Genomic DNA, 20870 nt, shown 5'->3' on the forward strand with positions numbered 1-20870 from the left:
GGTTTACCACTTTAATCTCTACTCTGTTGGGACCTCTTATTGTTTTATTGTTGATTTTAACTTTTGGACCATGTATTCTAAATCGCTTGATAGCATTTATTAGAGAACGTATCAGTACTGTACAAGTTCTAATGTTAAGACAACAGTACCAAAGTTTACGAACAGAAGGTTGAGATTCCATGATTGGAATCAATAGTCACAAGAAAAAGGGGGAAATGTGGGACTCGAGGGACATTGTTCCAGCTAATGATTAAGAACTCTCCAGACAATAGGGGCTTCTTAGACAATGGGTGAATTTCCAGGATGTCCGGCCGCCTTCCGAGAAGGAGGGAGATAAACAAAATGTAAAAAAGGTGTCTGTCAAAGACCAATCAGGAAGCTGGGGACAAGTTCCCTCTCCGGTCTGAGCCTAAGCCGGGACCAATCAGCAGGAAAACACAACCAAATCTATAATTTACATAGGGGGACGTGGGAACCTATAAAACTGACATATTCGCGCCCAAAAGGGGTTCCTTCTTCGACCTCCTGCGTGAGGACCAAGGAACCCCGGTGCACCGGCCTTCAATAAACCTCTTGCGTTTTGCATCAGCTTCCGACTCTTGTTGTTTCCTGGGCGAGTCGAAACTCCTAGGAGACCGCGTAGGTCTAACACACCCTTACACCCTTGTTTTCCTCCACACCTTCAGGGCTTATCCAATAGTGTATCACAGACCAACAAGGCACGAGATATGAAGCCACGCACTTTGGGGCAGTCAGGGAAGACCGGGGGTGGCCTAGGATGGTAGAGATGGGCAGGTTTTCTGACACATCGGATGTGAGACGTGAGACCTAGAGCACTCAAGGATGACTTGAGGCTTCCGGCCTGAACAGCTGGGAAGGTGCAGCTGCCATCAACCCTGCCTGAGGAAGCCTGGATGGTCTGGGATAGGCTGAATCTGAGATGCAATCAGACACTCCAGCGGGGCGTGGGGCAGGAAGTTAGAGGTAAGCTCGGAATTCAGAAGACAGAGCTGGGGGTCAAAGACAAAACCTGGCAGTCAGAAGCATTTAAGGCCACGAGGCTGAATCAGATCACCGAGGGAATAAGTGGAGATTAAAAAGGAGAAGTTCAAGGCCTGAGCTCTCTGATGTCCAGAGGAACGGCCAGTGAGACAGAAGAAAATCAGAAAGCTCGAACGTCCTGGAAGTCGAGTGGAGACAAGGATGAGATAAGATGAAACCCCGATAGATGGAGTGAAATGGGGACTGAGAATAAATCATTAGACGGTGCAGGATGGAATTATAGCGGGTGGTAAGGGAAGACTGAGTAGAGAGAGTTCCAGAGAAAATGTGAGCGAAGGACTTGGCCGCAGAGAATGCAGGGCAACTCTTCTAAGATTTTTTTTTTTTTTTTTTTTTCCTACACAGGGAAAGAGAGGAAGCACAGCAGTGGAGGCAGCTGGATAAAAAATGGTGTTCATTAAGATGGGAGGAAGTACAGCATGTATTGTATAATGGAAGAAAAGAAGAGAAGGAAAATGAAAGGCGGGGGCTGACACAGGAGCGGAGTGAGGGCCAGTGAAGGGGTGGCAGGGGCCGAGTGAAGGCCGGCCGGGACTCGGGCACCAGCGGCGATGAGCTGAAGCTGGAAGGCGGTGGCTGGAAAGTGGAGGCTTGAAATGGAAGTCCCGGCGGCGCGGCAGCTTGATGTAAATGTTACCACGTACATGACGACCCGGGGTATGTAGGGTCGGGGGTGTCAGGGGGTAAAGCGGAGGAAAAGACCGCTGGACCGGAGGAGAGCAACGACCGGGAGGCCAGAGCCTCGGAAGGGTGCTGGGGTCTCTGCCTTTCGTGGAAGGACTCGTTGGGGACAGCGTGACAGTGTCCCTCAGAACATCTCTCTCCCACTCTCCAAGGGGAGGGGACTGTTTCTCGGGCTGTCAGCTCCCGTGTTAGCTCAGCAGATGGCTCGCTTCTCGCTGCCCCGCGCCCCTGCCCGGCGCCGCGCCCTCCGCCCGCCCTGGCGCTGGCAGGAAGGACAGCACGCTGCTCCCCAACGCAGCCTTCGCACGGGGCGCCGGACCCACCCTCCGCTCCCGGCCTGCTGGCCGCCCTCCGGCCGCCGCGAACTCCTCCGCCCAGAACTCCATGACGTCCTGGCACCACCGCGCCCTCCTACTCACCGCCACCCTCTCTGCACTCGCCCACGCCCGGACTCGCCCCCCAAAGAACTGGCGGTGGTCTCCTCCACGTGTTCGAAGCCAGCCCGCCTCGTACGGAGTCTCCCCGCGGCGTGTGATAGAGCGCATCGCGTCCACTGTCTTCGAACACCTTCTTGGCTTCCGGGATGTCCCGCTCCCGTGGACTCTTCCCCACGGATCCTCGAGACGCAGCCCTTAGACGGCTCCTTGCCGCCATCATCCTCATTTCTGTGGTGACCTCACCTGGCGCCTGACTTAAGTAGCATCTCTAGGCCTACGACTTGCAAACTTGTACCCCATCTGCATCCTCCCCTTGGACTGCCTGCTACACATCTCCACCGGGGGTTCTAGTAGACGCCTCAAACTCAGTTATGTCCACCGTGGAACCCTGATTCCCTGCCCCCCAAACCTGCTCGTGCTCCAACACCCCCTCGATGGGTAAGTGGCACCTCCATTCACCCGGCTGCTCAGGGTCAGACGTTGGACTCATCCTGGATTCCCTTCTTTCTCTCACACCCAGTTTATCAGCAAACAAGGCCAACGTTACCCTGCGAATACATCACGTATCTGACCTTTCCTCAGCACCTTCACCCCATCACTCCAGACCAGTGCTCTCCAGTAGAAAGATAATGCGAGCCCCAGGTACATTTCTGCATTTTCTAGCAGTCATATAAAGAAGCTAAAAAAGCAGCAAGCGATCACAAATGTGGAAAACAAACTTATGGTTACCAGGGGGGGAAGGGGAAAGGGATAAATTGGGAGACTGGGATTGACATACACACACTGCTATACATAAAATAGATAACTAATAAGGACCTACTGTATAGCACAGCGAACTCTACTCAATACTCTGTAATGGCCTGTATGGAAAAGAATCTAAAACAGGTGGATATATGTATATGTATGGCTGAGTCACTTTGCTGTACAGCAGAAACTAACAACATTATAAATCAACTATATGACGACAAAAATTTAAAAGATAAAAAAATAAAAAATGAAAAAGTAGAAAACTCATTTTTGCAATACATATCAACACGATAAAAAAAGAAGCGAGTGAAATCAATTTTATTTATATATTTTATTTAACCATACATATACAAATTTTTATCATTTCAATGCGTAATAAACATAAACATTATAAAAGAGATGCTTTACATCATTTTTCAGCTGTCTTCCAGATCGCGCATGTGTTTTATGCTTAAAGCACGTCTCACTTTGGACCAACCACAGTTCAGGCGCTCAGTCACTACATGTAACGCGCGCGGCTGCCCTATTGAACGGTGCGTCATCTCCCATCAGGACGCGCTGGTTGTATTTTAAGTGGTCTCCCAGCTTACATCACACCCCTCCTCCGCTGCCCTCCCACAGGTATTCTCCCCTTATCAGCAACGAGAACGATCCTTTAAAAATGTAAGCAAGGTCACGTCCGTGGCCTGCCCGGAACCCTCCAGTGAGTTCCATCGCACTTAGAATAATGTCCAAACGCATCATCATTGCTTTAAAGCCCCGCATGATCGGACCTCCTTCCCGGCCCCTCCTTGGGACCTTCTCTCCTACCACAGACCCCTCGTCACTCTTTGCCACCCCTGGCTGTTCTTCAGACATGAACGCCCATACTCTCCCCACCAGGGACTTTCAATTGATGCTCTTCTGCTTGGAATTCTTTTCCCTCAGACCTTTCAGGGTTTACTCCCTCCTTTCATTCAGATCTCTGCTCAGATCAGCCCCAAAGTGGGGCTTCCCCAAAACAGAACCTCTACCACTGGGTCTTCCTCCCTTGCTTTAGGTTTCTTCCTGGCATTTGACCCTGAAGATCAGCACGACCTGACCTTGGTTTATGTATTTATTTGTTTGCTTAGTTAAGTCCCCACATTAGAATATAATCCCCAGGAGAACACGGACCAGGCTCTATTCTCTACATTCTGACTCATTTATCTGAGTTACAAGTAAATGCTCAATCAATATCTATTGAATGAAGAGTGGAATTGAGAAAGAAAGACACAAAGCAGCACCCTGACATTCAGAGCTCGCCTGACAGGTTTGGGCTGTGTTATATTCCAATCAGACAAAAAGCATCTCAGAGAACACCAGCCTCAGGCAAGCCTACTCTGACATCACGACGAAATGGGACAAGTAAGGCCACTTCATAGTTGTGTCTAAGGACAGACAGAAGCAAGATCAATGAACTGCCCCAAATGCCCCTCTCTTGGACAAATTACAGCTTTATCCTCCTTCTAGCCTGCCCTCCTTATAGATAAAGACTTGAGATACCCAATCACAGAACTGTCTTGCTTTCCGACAGGAACCAGTCTAGAGCGAAACCCCTTCTCCCCGTCCTTAGACTGTCCCCTGCATCACTCAACCAAGGCGCTATACATTCTCTCTAACACTCTCTTACTGAGAAACCCCGTGATTCTCCATGGCGTATGGCCCCGCTCACTGCCATGAGTCATAAACTCAACTTATTTCAACGTCCGCTGTGTTCCTGTTGGTCTTTGGTGGTGGGTGTTGACAGAAGGAAGGAATGATTGAACCTTTGCATTTGGAAATTATAGATGATCATTATTCTCTTACTTTTCTATTTTTTCCCCTGTATTCTCCAATGTTTCTGTAAAAAAAAACAGGTAGTATTTTGGAATCAGGAAAATTTGAACACATTCAATTTTAAAATAACAGCTAGTATATCAGAGGCATACCTTCTTAACAGATAGGAGATCTGCTTTTAAAGCCAGCTATGACACTTCCTAGCTGAATAAACTTGGGAAATTTATTTAGCCTTTTTGGATCTCACTGCTAAAAGACAAGAACTATCTTTGAGATCCCTCGTGGCTCTAAGAGCTTTAATTAAAATTCTTCCAAAGTAACTGTATTTAACTTGACACGGCAATATTCAGGAAGGAAGCAGTGAGATGAGCGCTAAACTACGATCATGTGCCAATGTCTTCTACTTGCTTTTCTTTGCATGATATTGGACATATTATTTGATCAATATTTTTTGAAGTAGAGTTGATTTACAAGGTTGTGTTAATTTCTGCTGTACTGCAAAGTGACTCAGCTATACATATATATATATATATATACATTTTTTAAAATATGCTATCCCATTATGGGTTGCTATAGGACATTGAATGTAGTTCCCTGTGCTGTACAGTAGGACCTTGTTGCCTTCTATACCTAAAAGCTCGCATCTGCTGGCCCCGGCCTCCTGCTTCATCCCTCCGCCACCCCCTCCCCCTCGGCAACCACCAGTTTGTGGTTGGACACCTTATTTTACTAACTCGACTTCTTTGTCCTTACCTGTAATTGATAAGTTGTAACATCCCCCCATATGGAGATTTCTGGGTGTCATTTTGTAAATACGTGTGTTTGGTGGAGTGTCAGGCATGTTCACGCACAATCTCTGCTCAGCAGCATAGCTATGGGAGCCCAAGATGCTGCAGACACGAAGCTGCCCTTCCCTTGGGAGTCTCAAGCTAGGGGGTGAGCGGGAGATGTCAACGGATGGTTGGAACATTGCATGATGCCCTCACTAAGAGATACACTTCCCAGACACAGGAGACGTTAGGTGTTGGGGGTAGGGGGAAAGGTCTTCCAGAAGAAGAGTCACTGAGAATGTGAGGAAGGATGAGGAAAAGCAGACCTCGCTGGAGGAGGGCGTTCCACGCAGACAAAACCTTCACCAACATGAAATAGCACGGCAGGTTCAAGGAGACACGAGCCAGTTCGTGTTAGTGGAGTGGGGTGAGGGAAGCATTAGGAGGTCAGATTGGAACCCTTAGGGTGGTTTAGTCCACACTCCAGCTTAACGCAGGGATTTCTTCTAGACTCTCCGGCTGCACTTTCCAATGTTGTCCCCTCTACCCTCATAGGATTGTTACATTACAGTTACTTACAACAAAATAATTCAGCCCCTCAGTCCCACCAGTCTGTTTCTAGGGCTCTTGCCCCTGTGGTAGGGGCTCGGGTCTCGGCAGGACGGACCAGGACGTTTCCAGCCTGCACGAGTCTCCTTCTGTTAGAAGGCGCTGCTCCCCGTGCGCCTGACAGACGTCCTTCATCTTTTTTTTTTTTAAATTTATTTATTTTTGGCTGCGTTGGGTCTTTGTTGCTGTGCGCGGGCTTTCTCTAGTTGTGGTGAGCGGGGGCTACTCTTCGTTGCGGTGCATGGCTTTCTCACTGTGGTGGCTTCTCTTGTTGCGGAGCATGGCCTCTAGGCACGCGGGCTCAGTAGTTGTGGCTCGCAGGCTCAGTAGTTGTGGCTCGCGGGCTCTAGAGCGCAGGCTCAGTAGTTGTGGCGCACAGGCTTAGTTGCTCTGTGGCATGTGGGATCTTCCCGGACCAGGGCTCAAACCCGGGTCCCCTGCATTGGCAGGCGGATTCTTAACCACTGTGCCACCAGGGAAGCCCCAGATGTCCCTTCATCTTGCACCTCAGTGTTGGGAACCGTCTACTCTCCAAGACAGCACGTTCCATTTTCAGAGAGATCTACTTGTGAGAACATAATTTTAGATAATTTACCCCATTAACGTGCCTCCCTCTGATTTCTGCATAGGGACCCTAGTTCTGTGGATGAACAGTACCCAAGTTTACACTTTCTTCCACTTGGTGGCTCCCTGTCTAAGTTCAGACTATTGTCCTGTGTCCCTCTCTTGTTCTCTTCTCAGGCTAATCCTCCCAGTGCCTTCTGTGCTCCCTCCCGTGGCTGTTGCCAGATTCTCCCTGTTCTGGAGGCCCTCCTCCGTATCACTCCTAGATGGTGTTCCCCCAAATTGAGCTCTTTATCTCGGTTGTGGTTTGATCAGCAGAAAACAGAACTGCTACTTTCCTGTGCTCTGAGCACTTTATTTCCATAAATGGAACCTAAGTTTATTTTGCCTTTTTTTTAAGCATCTATCATTCTGTGGTGCGTACTAAGCTCATCAGCCACTAATATCCAGTCCCCACTTTCTTTTTAACACAAATTCCTTTTCTATTAAGTCTTCCTGAGCCTGCATCACCCAGAAACATCTCTTTTAAAACCTCTGTTTAATTTCTTGTTGCTGATGAAATTCTGTTATAGGAACAGCAGAGAAGTGAGAAAACTCAGAAAGGTCAAAAATAATTAAGACATGGGCTTCCCTGGGGGTGCAGTGGTTGAGAGTCCGCCTGCCGATGCAGGGAATGCGGGTTCGTGCCCCGGTCCGGGAAGATCCCACATGCCGCAGAGCAGCTGGGCCTGTGAGCCATGGCCCGCTGAGCCTGCGCGTCCGGAGCCTGTGCTCCGCAATGTTAGAGGCCACAGCAGTAAGAGGCCCGCGTACCGCAAAAATAATAATAATAAAGACATATCTTATGATTTATTATTCAAGTTGTCTCATAAAAATATTAAATCGGATATAAAAGAAAATATAAAAAAGACAAATGATAACCTTCGGCATAAAATGGTAATAAAATTACCCTTTGAAACTGGGCTTGTTCTTTCCAATAAATGACTTTTAGACCGTTCTAAATGCATGTGCTGACTTATTAAGCAATACCTTTTGCCATACTAATACCTCGGTAATGCATAACGGCTTTGGGTCCTTTTTGGAGACATGGGCATGTGTGTGAGTGCCCACCTGCCAATTGCACAGGAAGGCACACGTGTGTCCCCCTTCCTGCCTCTGAGCGGGGCCCTCGGGAACTGGGCCGGGCTGACTCTGATCCACCCGCAGTCCTTACCTGATGGAGGAAAACTTCCCTTCATTCCTCTCCTTTGGGCTCACGTGTGGAAAGGGCCCTCCCGACCATTAATCTGGGTTCTGAGTTATTAACATTGCCTTTTGATCCCCACTTGTCTTTACCCGCCTTTGAAATGGCAATTTCCCCAAAGCAAGATGGCATGGGAGGTTTGCCATGACAGCTGTGAGTCTCTGAGGTCACCGTCCTTTCTGTTCCTCCGATCTTAGCCTGAGTGTTTCTGCCCCGTGGCCCTGAAGTCGCCTCGCACGTGTCAGGACAGTTTCAACGTGCACACGTCAGTGAGCAGCTGTCCCCACGTGTTCTGAGCCAGCCGGTCCACGGTGGCTGTCTTCTTGACTCCAGAAAGCTGACAGCTGAGTATCGGGCTATTCCTTTTGCGGGTGTTTCCAATGTGACCTCCAGGTGCTGAGTAGTGACATGATAAATAACCCCTTAGACGTGATCAGTCTCTCCTTATCCATCCCTCACTGGTTCCCTGCAACCCCCCAGGAGACCAGTGGGGCAGAAGTAGCCGCCCCCCATTCCGTAGGAGGAATCTTAGATTGCAGGAGACAAGTGAATTGCTCAAGAACACACGGAAAGGAAGCGGTTAGCCAGGATTCAAACAGCCTGAAACACACAGCAAGGGACTTTCTACTCCACCTCGATGCCTTCCCTGCGTGGAAGAAGGGGGCGTTCCTCTAAAACTTTCCCACGGGCTTCAAGATGCTGGCCTTGGCAGACAATCCACTTCATCTTGGAAAGAAATAACCAGACCTACCCTGTGGTACATTCTGACATCCAAACCTCTGGCGACAAAATTAAACACGTGGTTTACAAAACACGCAGCAGTACCTAAGTCTCAAATCACATGAACAACCGTTTTCTAATGGTCACACCTCAATTCACAGTGGATTCCTGAAGATTCTTTACTGAACGGTGTAATGCATAATGATGATATAATAGAATTTTGGGTCTGGAAGGGATTTTCATCTTTTAAGCCTTTTAAAATGGGCTATTTTTAATTGAAAAGGCAATACATGCATATACGGTAAGAATTCAAATATGGTAAGAAGGTATATATGCCTTCTTATTTATGGGTATACCTGTATACTTTCTTAGCCCATTTGCATTTTCTTACCCTATTTCGATATTTGAAAAAAAAACCCCATTTTTAATACCTCCTCCCCTCGAGCTCCGTTCCCCACTCCTCCTCTGCAGAGAAATGACAGACACCCCGCAGCCCAGGCCGAGGCTGTCCAGGCACAGACCACGACCGCAGACAGGAGCGAGCGAGCTGCACACACTGTCCCGTGTCCTGCGTTTTTCACTTAACAGCATATCCTGGAGGCTGTCACTTAGCAGGGCATCATCTTCCAGGGCTACACAGTATTCCACACTACAATTCATTCAACCAGTCCTAATGACAAAATTTGGGGGTAGCGGACTATATTCAGCCTTTTGCTATTATAACGATAGCACAGTCATAACCTTACATACATCTTAAATAAAGGCGGAATTGCTGGGCCAATGTGCATGCATTTTCAGGGGACCCTTTTATCATTGTAATGTCACCTTCTTTGTCTAGTTTAGTTTTTTTCTATAGATTCGATCTTGTCTGATAATAGTATTGGGGTCTCTATTTTCTTTTTGTGTGAATTTGTTTGATATATCTTTGACCATTCTTTTACTTTCAAATTGAGTCACTTTTTTAATGTGTGTGTCCTACCCGGTGCTTAGTTTTAGGTTTTGCTTTGTAATCTAAATTGATTTTTTTAAAATTTAATTTATTTACTTATTTATTTTTGGCTGCCTTGGGTCTTCGTTGCGGTGCGCGGGCTTCTCGTTGCGGTGGCTTCTCTTGTTGCGGAGCACCAGCTCTAGGCGCGCAGGCTTCCGTAGTTGTGGCTCACGGGCTCTAGAGTGCAAGCTCAGTAGTTGTGGCGCACGGGCCTAGTTTCCCTCCTGCACGTGGGATCTTCCCGGACCAGGGCTTGAACCCATGTTCCTGCATTGGCAGGCGATTTTTAACCACTGTGCCACCAGGGAAGTCCGAAATTGATATTATTATCCTTTAATAAGTGAGTCTATCCATTTTACCTTAGTTCTATCATCCAATTTTATTATGTTTTCAGTTTTTACTGCTTCGTGTTTTACTTCGTTGCTTCTCAAAAATCTTCTCCCAAAAAGAAACTTAGGAAAGATAACAAGAAACTAATGACATTGATCATAATGGTACATGGAACTTGGGTGGGAACAAAGTTGAAAGAATAAGAGCGGGAGCAACACTTTTCTGGGTATAACATGTACAGTTTTTATTCTGGAAACATAGAAGTTTTAAATATTCAAAACTAAAATTACATCAGTAAGGATGCAGATACAACTCTAAAATTGAATATAAACAGAAACAAATTAACCTTGTTGTATTTCAAATAAACATAACTTCAGAGAAAAAAATAAATGAATCCAGGTAATTTTGAACACAGTCTTTTACCCTCAGTGTAAAAATAAAAAAGAAATGCCAACAGACCTTAAACTCTGTAATTGGTTGGAAATTTCAGTATTAAAATGTTTTTTCACTTTAATAAACACATATTTTTTAAAAACCCAGCTTAAGATATAATTCACGACCATATAATTTACCCGTTAATGTAAACAATTAAATGGTGTTCAGTATAGTCACAGAGTTGTACCACCATTATCAGAATCAACTTAGAACCTTTCCATCGCCCCAAGAAGAGACCCAAGAGCACATACCCCTCATCCTCCCCACCACCCCAATCTCCCTTCTAGCCTTCAACGCTGATGTTTGTCTCTGTAGGTTTTATTCTGGACATTTCATATAAATGGAACTCTACAACATGACCTTCTGTTACTGGCTTCTTTCTTGTACGATAGTGTTTTCAGGGCTCATCCACGCTGTAGCAGGTATCAGTATTTCTGTATATGCCACAGTATATCTATCCATTCATCAAATCGGACATTTGGGTTGCTCCCACTTTGGAGGGCAGTTGTGCCCACTATTTAAATTGTTAAATAGAAGTGGCGAGAGCAGATATCCTCATTTGTTCATGATTTTTCACCATTAACTCTGGGCCAAGTACTGAAGTGGATCCCTGAATCTCAGACCTCCCCACCCATCATGTCAAACGCAGCTCACTTTTTTAGTAAGATCTGCTTCACATACAGATCAATAAGAAAAAGACACCTCAACAGAAATAAAATGAAAGCCTGGGCAAAAGACATGGAGAAAACAAAACAAAACAAATAAAAGTGATAAACACAGAGATGCTCTACCTGCTTAGAAATCAGTTAAGAGTAAACCAAAGTGCCACGCTTGCTAGCCTCATTAGCAGAGATCTAAAATACAACAATTATGTTATGAAGAATGATGCTATGGCTATTTATTTAGAGTTTTTGTGTGACATTCTTTCATTTCAGTTGCTGGGTCATACGGTAATTATGCTAAACTGTTTACTATTTTGAGGAACATTTTTTCAAAGCAGCTCCACCATTTTACGTTCCTACAGCAGTGTATGAGGTTTGCAATTTCTCCACATCCTCTCCAACACTTGCTATTGTCTACTTTTTACTATAGCCATCACAGTATATGTGAAGTGTCGTCTCACTGTGGTTTTGACTTGCGTTTCCGTAATGGTCAATGATGTTGAGCATCTCTCCACATCCTCATCGGTCATTTGTATATGGTCTTTGGAGAAACGTGCATTAAGATCCTTTGCCTATTTGTATTTTTATTATTATTGTAAATTTTTTTAATGGTGAGGTTTTTTTAAAATTAATTAATTGATTTATTTATTATTTTTGGCTGCGTCGGGTCTTCATTGTTGCACGTGGGCTTTCTCTAGTTGCGTCGAGCGGGGGCTACTCTTCGTTGCGGCACGCGGGCTTCTCACTGTGGTGGCTTCTCTCGTTGTGGAGCACGGGCTCTAGGCACGCGGGTTTCAGTAGTTGTGGCACGTGGGCTCAGTAGTCGTGACTCACGGGCTCTAGAGCGCAGGCTCAGTAGTTGCGGCACACGGGCTGAGTTGCTCCGCAGCATGTGCGATCTTCCCGGACCAGGGCTCCCTGTATTTTTATTATTAAGTTGTTTTTTATATATTTTGGACATAAGTCCTTTGCCAGATATATGCATTCCGAATATTTTTTCCCATTCTGTGGGATGTCATTTACTTTCACGATGTTTTCCTTTGAAACACAAAAGTTTTAAATTTTGATGAAGTCCAGCTTTTCTTTTGGTGTCATATCTAAGAAACCATTCATTGCCTAACCCAAGGTCGTGAAGATGCACTCCTAGGCTTTCTTCTAAGAGCTTAATGGTTTTAGCTCTTACATTTAGGTCTGTGATCAATTTTGAGTTAATTTTTTGTATACGTTATAAGGAACAGGTACAACTTTATTCTTTCGCGTGTGGATATCCAGTTGTTCCAGCACCATTTCTTGAAAAGATTATTCTTTCTCCACTGAATTGTCTTGCTATCATTGTCAGAAATCAGTTGACCATGTGAGGGTTATTTCTGAACTCTCAATTCTATCCCTTTGATCTATATGTCTATCCTTATGCCAGTACCACAGTCTTGATTACTGCAGCTTTTAGTAAGTTTTGAAATCAGGAAGCATGGATCCTCCGACTTCGTTTTGTCTTATTTTTAGTTGCTTTGGCTTGTCTGGGTCTCTTGCATTTCCACTGGGATTTTGCAATCAGCTTGTCAACTTATTAAAAAAAGACCGATGATATTTTAAGAGAGTTTGTATTGAATCTATAGATCAATTTGGGGGGTATTGCCACATTGAAAGCATTAAGTCTTCCAGTGCATGAATGGGGATGTCTTTCCATTTGTTGACATCTTTCTTAGTTTCTATCAACAATGTTTTGCAGTTCTCAGAGCAGTTTTCACTTCCTTTCGAAAATTTATTCATAAGTACTCTCTTCTCTTTGATGCTATTGTAAATAAAAGTGTTTCCTTGATGTCATTTGGTTTGTTCATTGCTAACATAAAAATACAATTGTTTTTTGTATTTTGATCCTGTAGCCTTCAACCTTGCTGGACTTGTTCATTAGTTCTCATCGTTTTTTAGTAAATTCCTTCAGATATTCCATGTACATGATCATATCACCAGCAAACAGAGATAACTGTCTTACTTTCCAAGTTGGATGACTTTTATCTCTTTTTCTTGCTTAGTTGCCCTGTCTAGAACTTCCGGGGCGATGCAGAATAGAAGGGGCAGAGCTGACATGCTGGTCTTACTCCTGACCTTAGGGGGAAAGCACTCAGCCTTTGACCATGAGTATGAAGTTAGCTGTGGGTTTTCATAGATTAATGCTAAAGTATTAGGGATAACAGGCATCGTATCTGCAATTTACTCTCTCAAAGGGTACAGAAAGTGCAATAGTGATACGTGTGTGTGCATGCACTTATGGGGAAAGAGAGAGATAGCAGAGAGTGAATATGATAAGGTCGCTGTGGTACGATGTTAACACTGGGGAGTTCTAGAGAGCCACTCTCTTCAGTCTGTTTTTCTTGAGCCCTTCTTTCCAAATGAAAGAAATTACTGGGTGCCATTTTATCCATCTACAGATGTAAACCATGGGTTTGACAGCCATATCCTTGGTCCAATCCTTGCTGCAAACTTAGTACTTCTCTTATTTTCATCTTTTATTATTTGCAGTTGAGTAGCAGCTGCCTCTCTCAATGCTACAAGTTCTGAATTTCTGGATTGTCTATTCCCTTTTCTTCCTGCTTCTGAAGTAGCCAGTCGTCTCTGAACCCATCCATTTTGTGGTAATTTGTGAAATGCGGCAAATATTAACCAATCCCTTCCCCTAAAGTCGCAAGTCCAGAGACACAGCATCTGCCTTCCGAGTTCTCCGAGGCAACAGTGTATTTTGCCACAGCCTAACACGGATCACCATTTATCCTCAAAATGTTTCCATCTGGCCAGCGGGAGACCTTTGTTTTGAAGCTGGTGCCTGTGTTCTTCTCTTTATTAGTCTTTGGACACAGCCTTACTTTCTGACAAAAGTAGATTTTCCAGGCTCATCTTGTTCTTTCCCTGTCCCAGCCTATTCTCTAAGAATAATTCCCTGCTCAGGTTTAGGAAACTAACATATAACATACATACACATATATATGAATATATACAACGTTTTAAAATCTATCCAAGCTGGCTTGAGAGCGTTACATATGCATACATATGTATATTGCTAGTAGGGAGAATTATCCTATGGATTCCTTTTCATAATTTTAAGAAAATGTGTACAAACCAAAAGTGACAGTCTATTTTGATTTTTATAATTTTAGCATATCCTGTTTTCAAGCTAATGTTACCACTCTCACAAACTGAGATTTAATTCTGCTTGGAGTTAATGAATGTGCTGGTTTGGACTGGTAATTTGCCGTTCAAATTTGAGATCCTTCAAAACATCTTAACGAACGCTAGTGAAAGCATAGTTTCCAAACCGTGTGCAGAAACAGCAAGGCGTTCTTCGTATCAGTTCTGCAGATAAATATGTCAATCTTTCATTTGGAAAGGGCTATTTCACAATCACAGGAAAAAAATCCGTAAACTAGAACCCAGGCCAAATGTCTGAAAGCCCCCTGGGATGTGGACAGGCCAGCAGCTACCTGGTGGACAAGTCTTCCCCTCCTGGTAGAGGTCAGCCCTCTGACCCGGCCATGGACCCCTGAGGAAGGATGGCTGAGTGGAGGGAGGTTGCTTTGGTGGGTTGTGTCCCTTTATCCTCTCGCTGGAGGGTGGGAGACTGCCGAGATCCTGTGTTTCCCACGCTCACCCTCTCTGAGCCAGGTGCCAAGCTCTACGATCCTTCTACATCAGGTTACTTATTTCCTTAAGACAGACGGTCCACCTCGATCAGAAATCTCATCTCCCAGGGATGTGATGAGCCTGGGCTCCTGGCTGCAGGAACCGGAGGGAGGGCTCACGTGTCGCGCCTGTTCGCCTTTAGTCACAGCTGCTTTGCAAGCGCCTCTGAGGCAGAGAGCTTCCGGAACATCATCAGTATGAATATAAACGATTTAATCTGCTAACGGTCCTTGCGGGCTTTGGCTGTCTCGGGTGTATCACGCACGGGCAGGGTCCTGTTCTGACTTCCGATGAGAGCTGGGGTGCCCCTGGGGAAGGAGGGCAGGCAGCCGCGGGCCGGGCCACAGGGCGAGCTCCCCACCGTCCGGCACCCGTGCCGCCCCCTCCCGCCTGCGCCCGGGACAGCGCGTGGCACCTGCGACGCGGACGAGGTGGAGGTTCCCGCGGACGTTGAGCACGAGGGCCGAGGGCCTCCGTGCGCGCGCGCCACGGAGAGTCTGTCCACCCTCACGGTCACCACCTCGGGACGGGCGGCCGTCGTGGGGAAGCTCGAACGTGCTGTCCCCACCGCAGCGTCTCAGGCCACCCCGTGACCCTCACCTGTCCCGGTCCTTCCTCCCTTGGGATGGCCGCCCAGAGGCCGAAGGGAGGAGTGGAAAGGTTTGCAACTGCTCAGTCACCGTCAAAATCACCAGGGTGAATGAGGGCTTGTCCTCCACTCTCACCAGCTACCTGTTCTCAGGAATGCGAACCACACGTGGCTTGGCAGCGATGACATTTTCTAAAATTTTTATTGGAGTACGGTTGCTTTACAATGGTGTGTTAGCTTCTGCTGTATAACAAAGTGGACCGGCTCTACGTATCCATATGTCCCCTCTATTTTGGATTTCCTTCCCATTTAGGTCACCACAGAGCACTGAGTAGAGTTCCCTGTGCTGTACAGTAGGTTCTAATTAGTTGTCTATTTTATGTATAGTAGTGTATATGTGTCAGTCCCAATCTCCCAGTGCATCCTACCCCCCGCCCCCCGCCTCGCTTGCTATCTGTAAGTTTGTTCTCTACATCTGTGTCTCCGTTTCTGCTTTGCAAATAAGTTCATCTGTACCATTTTTCTAGATTCCACATAAAAGCAATAACATTTTTTAGAGTGGCTTCGTGTGATTTTCACTGAATATTCTGTATACTGACTCTTCACCCTGTTAACAACTTGGTTTGACCTAACAAAATGTAACGAGCACTGCGTTTTTTGTTTTTGTTTTGCTTAGTAGTAATGACAGTTAAATAAATAAAGGAAAATGGATGGTTTCATAAAAAACAATTACCAAAATGTAATTTAGTTTGTATCCATACTTTTAAAACCAAGAAGTAACTGATAAACTAGATGGAAATGACATGTAACTAGGCCACTAGACTGTCGATGCCTGTGCTCCCTGGTGTTAGAGTGACACACGCTCCCAGCCTTTCTGAGGGTGATGGGTGTGCAGGGGGTGAATTAAGGCTGACAGCCACCGCTGCTGCTGCAAAGGGCAGTGGAAGTGCTGACAGTGTCACCCAGATGCTGAAGGCCAGGACAGCAGACTCAGGCAGGTAGGCAGAGAACACTGTGCTTGAGGGCCTCCCTTTAAAGTCCTCTAAGCAGTTAAGAAAGCAAGTAGGTTTCCTGAGAATTTTGAAATGGAGGTTAGCAACTCATTTCTAAAGTTAAGAAGGTATCTGCTTGACTGTCAGTTTCATCTATGCCATATGTTAATCTTTGAAATGGCTAAATGTGGACGAAAATATTACATGAATGATCTACCGTAGACTCCTCCAATAAAACAAATTCAAACCGGAAACCTGCTCTTCTAAGTAAGTGACATTTGAAAGTTAGTTTCAAGAGCGGCAATGGGGTCGGGGTGGGAGGAGGTTCTGAGCACTGACTGGGGGGTGAGGACACCTCAGTCCTGGCCCTGGAGCTTCTGAGCAGCAGGGCGACCTCAGCCTGTGCTCTCACTAGGCTCTGCACCTCTGCTGACAAGGCTGCACCGGAGATCAGCTCTGAGCACTTTCGAGATCGACAGCCTGTGGTCAGGATCTAACAGCCGTAATTCCAAGATAAGCATCTTACCTTCACCCACACCCTTCCTCAGACCCAGAGTCCCATTCCTAAGAGATGCCATCTGCGCCTTGCTGGTCCACCTGCGACAGCAGACTCAAGGCACTGCTCCCAGTTCAACAGAATCTGTCCTCTGGTTCCCACCGGCCTCGTTTACATTTTAATAGGTTATGGCTGATAAAGCTTTAGAGGAATGAGTCGTGAATCAGTCATTTTCCCTGTGCTGCTGCAGGTGTAATTCAGGCAATGGATCACAAACACGCACAGCCCTGAAGACAAATTTTATCTACGTGAAATTTTGTAACTATAAAATAGACTTCCTCTTTGTAAAATGATCCTGCATTCAGATGGTTAAAACCGCCTTAATGATTTCTACTAAGGGAAGGTGCAGGGCAATTTCCTACAGCCATACCTTCTCATTGTTTTAAAGGAGAACTTTTTTAAAGTATTCAATAAATCAAGTGGTTTTGCAATTTTATTGCTAAATTAGTTCTATTATCAAATACAACCAAAATGCTTTCACATAATATTTTTATGATTTCATAGTTTGCCCGATGTACCTTATTTCTTGGATTTTTTTTTCCCTCTGTGCCACTGGGGTGAAGATGCTTTGATTAGAGAACAGTGTACAGAGGTTTCCAGTTTGTCTCTGAGTGGGAGGTTGCTATTTATGCGATTTAAAAAACTGCAGACAGATATTAGTTTTTCAACTAAGGAAAAGTCAGAGCGGTGATATCTCATTTCTGTGATTTTATGTAACTGGAAGAAAAAACATCCAACCTCCCATATTCTCAACCCCCAGGGGCTGACTGAGGAGTGTTTTTCTACCCCTCCCCTGCTGCTTATAGCGTCTGGCAGGGGAGCGGGCTCTTTCCTACACATTTTATATAGGGTGTATTAAAGAAAAACCGTCACTGCAACATGTTTTATTACTAAGCCTGCCGACCAGGAAGAAGTGGCACCTTTGACCAGGAAGTGACCCTGTTTTTTTTTTGTCTATGTGTACACAACCCATAAAAGTTTCGAACGGCAAAATCAAAGGAGAGTAGCAGCAACCGTGGACAGCGAGTGAGACAATGAGGCACCTGGAGAGAAGCAGGCGGTGGCAGGAAGTGGCGGGAGGTGGGGACGGCCCGGGGAGCGCTGAGAACGCGCACGTCCAGTGCGAGGGTCCGGAGCGCCCCCCGCTCCCCAGCGCTCGAGGGCGGCGTCTCCACGTCCCCCACCCCGGAAACGCTAGCACAGTCCTCTGCCGTGGGAGGTGTGCAGTGGGGTTGTGCAAGTGTCCTGAGCTGTGTGAGTGTCTCTAGACGCGCACAGCCTAGGCAGTCGGGCAGAGCCTCCGGTCCTCAGCCGGCTGATACCGAGGCTAGTCCGCGTGCCGCCGGCTCGCCGGGCCTAGTCCAAGGCCGCTGGCACCTCCTTCGCACCAGGTCGGTACCAGTACCTTGTGCTCTTCTAACGGGTGAAATGTGTTTCCCCTAAAATGACATGGTGACGTCCTAACCCCTGATACCTCAGAATGTGCGCTTATTTGGAAAAAAGGTGTCATTTGTCCAGATGAGGTCGTACCGGAGGAGGGTGGGCCCCTAATCCAACATGACTGGTGTCCTTACAAGAAGATGGCCTTGTGAAACCAGAGACACACGAGGAGAGCGCTAGGTGACCACGAAGGCAGAGGCTGCCGGCGTGCCAGCAGCAGCTGGGAAGAGGCAAGGGAGGGTGCGCGCCTGCGTCTCGGAGGGAGGGTGGCTCTGCTGACACCTGGACTTCAGGCTTCCAGCCCGCAGAACTGGAGAGCATAAATCCTACTGTGTTCCCAGCGTACCCTCCCCCTCCCCCCACCCCAACCCCCGTCAAAAAAAAAAATCCGATTGTTTTAAGCCAGTCTGTGCTGCTTGTTATGGCCGCCCGAGGAAACAAACGCAGCTTTCCAGACGGTGGGCTCGGCATTTCGTCCGGTATCCTCCCTGCATCCCCCCGGGGGGTTTCCTCCGGGCCGCAGCTTGGAGCTGGGCACCGGAATGTACTAACTGAAGACAAAGCCTGCGCGCTCCTCCCCTCTCCTTCAGAGGTGGTCGGGTTGAGTCCCCCTCAAAGAGCAGAAAAAGACCCTAAGAACACAATCCTGGCCTCGCCTTACTGGACTGCCGAGGCCACCACAATGAAGGGAAATAGTAACCTGAGAACAAAGCCCAGTGGATTTTTTCCTGAGCAACAGATGACGTCAGCGTGCCGCTGCTCCCCGTCCTGGGCCATCCCGACCACAGCCTCAGTCACCCGCGCCCTCGGGAGAGGCCGGCTCGAGCCACGGAGGGCTAAGGACGCCGAGGTGCAGGAGGAGGTCGGCGCTCCCCGGCCGCGCCCTCACTAACCCCCAGGGGGCGGCGGGCGCCGGAGGCGCGGACGGGCTGTGAGCCACAGCAGGGAGGACGCCTCTGCACCGAGGGCTGAGCCACACAGGGCGCTGGACACACCCCCTCTGCCGGACACGCCCGCGCGAGAGGGACACATTCGCCGGGTTACATTCACATTCAAAGGCAGACGGGGGACTATCCTGAACGACGCGTGCTGAGGATTTGGAAACAGAGCCTCCCGTTAAGTAACACAACAGCCCCAAAGACTTTAACTGCCACTTTCCCAAAGGAAAAGAGACGGAAATATACTATATGATCAAAGAGAACTGAACCCATAATAATGATTTTCCTGAATGTAGGCGATGATAAAAGTTTTTAATGTATTTTCTAAAATTTGCGAAATCATTGTCATGGTCTTTAAGAGCAGGCTATAAAACCGAGAGCCAATGGGCTACCGTCGTGCTTACAACAGGATGTTTAAACCCAGTGTAACTGTAAGTATGTTACGTCTAAAATAAATACCTTGAAGTGAATATAAGCACAATCTTCCTATACTGTAGGTGAAACAAAACCTTAAAAGAACAAGACCGTTTTTTTGGTTTGCAGTCAAGATCAATTGTTTCTTTCTCAGAAAAGATATATTTAAAAACATCCATCGATTTTTTGCTACCCTAGCCCTGGGCTCATGCCTCCTTCACGCTGATATACCCGTGTCACCCCCCAGCTAGACTGGCTGCTCAGCCAGGGACCCATTCTCTGAAATCCTCTGAAACCTGCTTAACTCCTCTATATAAAAACTACACATTCAGTCTGAAGTTGTCTGCCATAAAATATCTCAGAGGGGAGAAAAAGTGTAAGGGGATAATGAAACAAAATTAATAGCTGCTGATAAATATCAATAACTGTTAAACTTGAGCGATGGGTACATGGGGGACACACTGTATTATTCTTTCTACTTTTGTGTATTTTGAAAACTTCCAAATAAGAGCTTAAGCAACAATAACAAAGATGACATGTCTGGTCACTTTCCACAGGGGACTGCTTAATACCCAGTAGCAATGAATGCATGAAAAGTAAGTAACACCGAGACTTCCCTGGTGGTGCAGTGGTTAAAAATCCGCCTGCCAATGAAAGGAACTAGGGGTTCGAGCCCTGGTCCGGGAAGATCCCACATGCCGCGGAGCCACTAAGCCCATGCACCACAGCTACTAAGCCTGCGCTCCAGAGTTCACGAGCCACAACTACTGCAGCCCCTGTGCCTAGAGCCCGTGCTCCGCAACAAGAGAAGCCACCACAATGAGAAGCCCGCACGCAGCAACAAAGACCCAACACGGCCCCAAAATAAATAAATTTTTAAAAATAATTAACACCTTCTAATGAGCTACACATGCTAACTCGCCCCTTAATACCTTTAACTGTGACCAGTAAGGACCGTGGGGGCCTTTGGGAGTGACTCGAATGTGAGAAGTATCAGAGAGTGTAGTGGGGAAAAGCAAATTTCAGGAGAGGGCTTAAATTAAACCATGATATGTAGGTGTTGAACTGGTTCTGAGTGTGCCCTGAAAGATTTATCTAGTATGTCCACTGGGAAGAAAAGCGGGAACTAGCTCGCATTTCAACGACTGAAACAGCTATGACATTTCACGCCGCAGCATCTTTTCGGTGACCCGACCCGAGTGGAGACAAGGCCTG

Source organism: Leucopleurus acutus (genome assembly GCF_964270905.1).
Source record: "Leucopleurus acutus genome assembly, chromosome: 15".
Classification (NCBI taxonomy): Eukaryota; Metazoa; Chordata; class Mammalia; order Artiodactyla; family Delphinidae; genus Leucopleurus; species Leucopleurus acutus.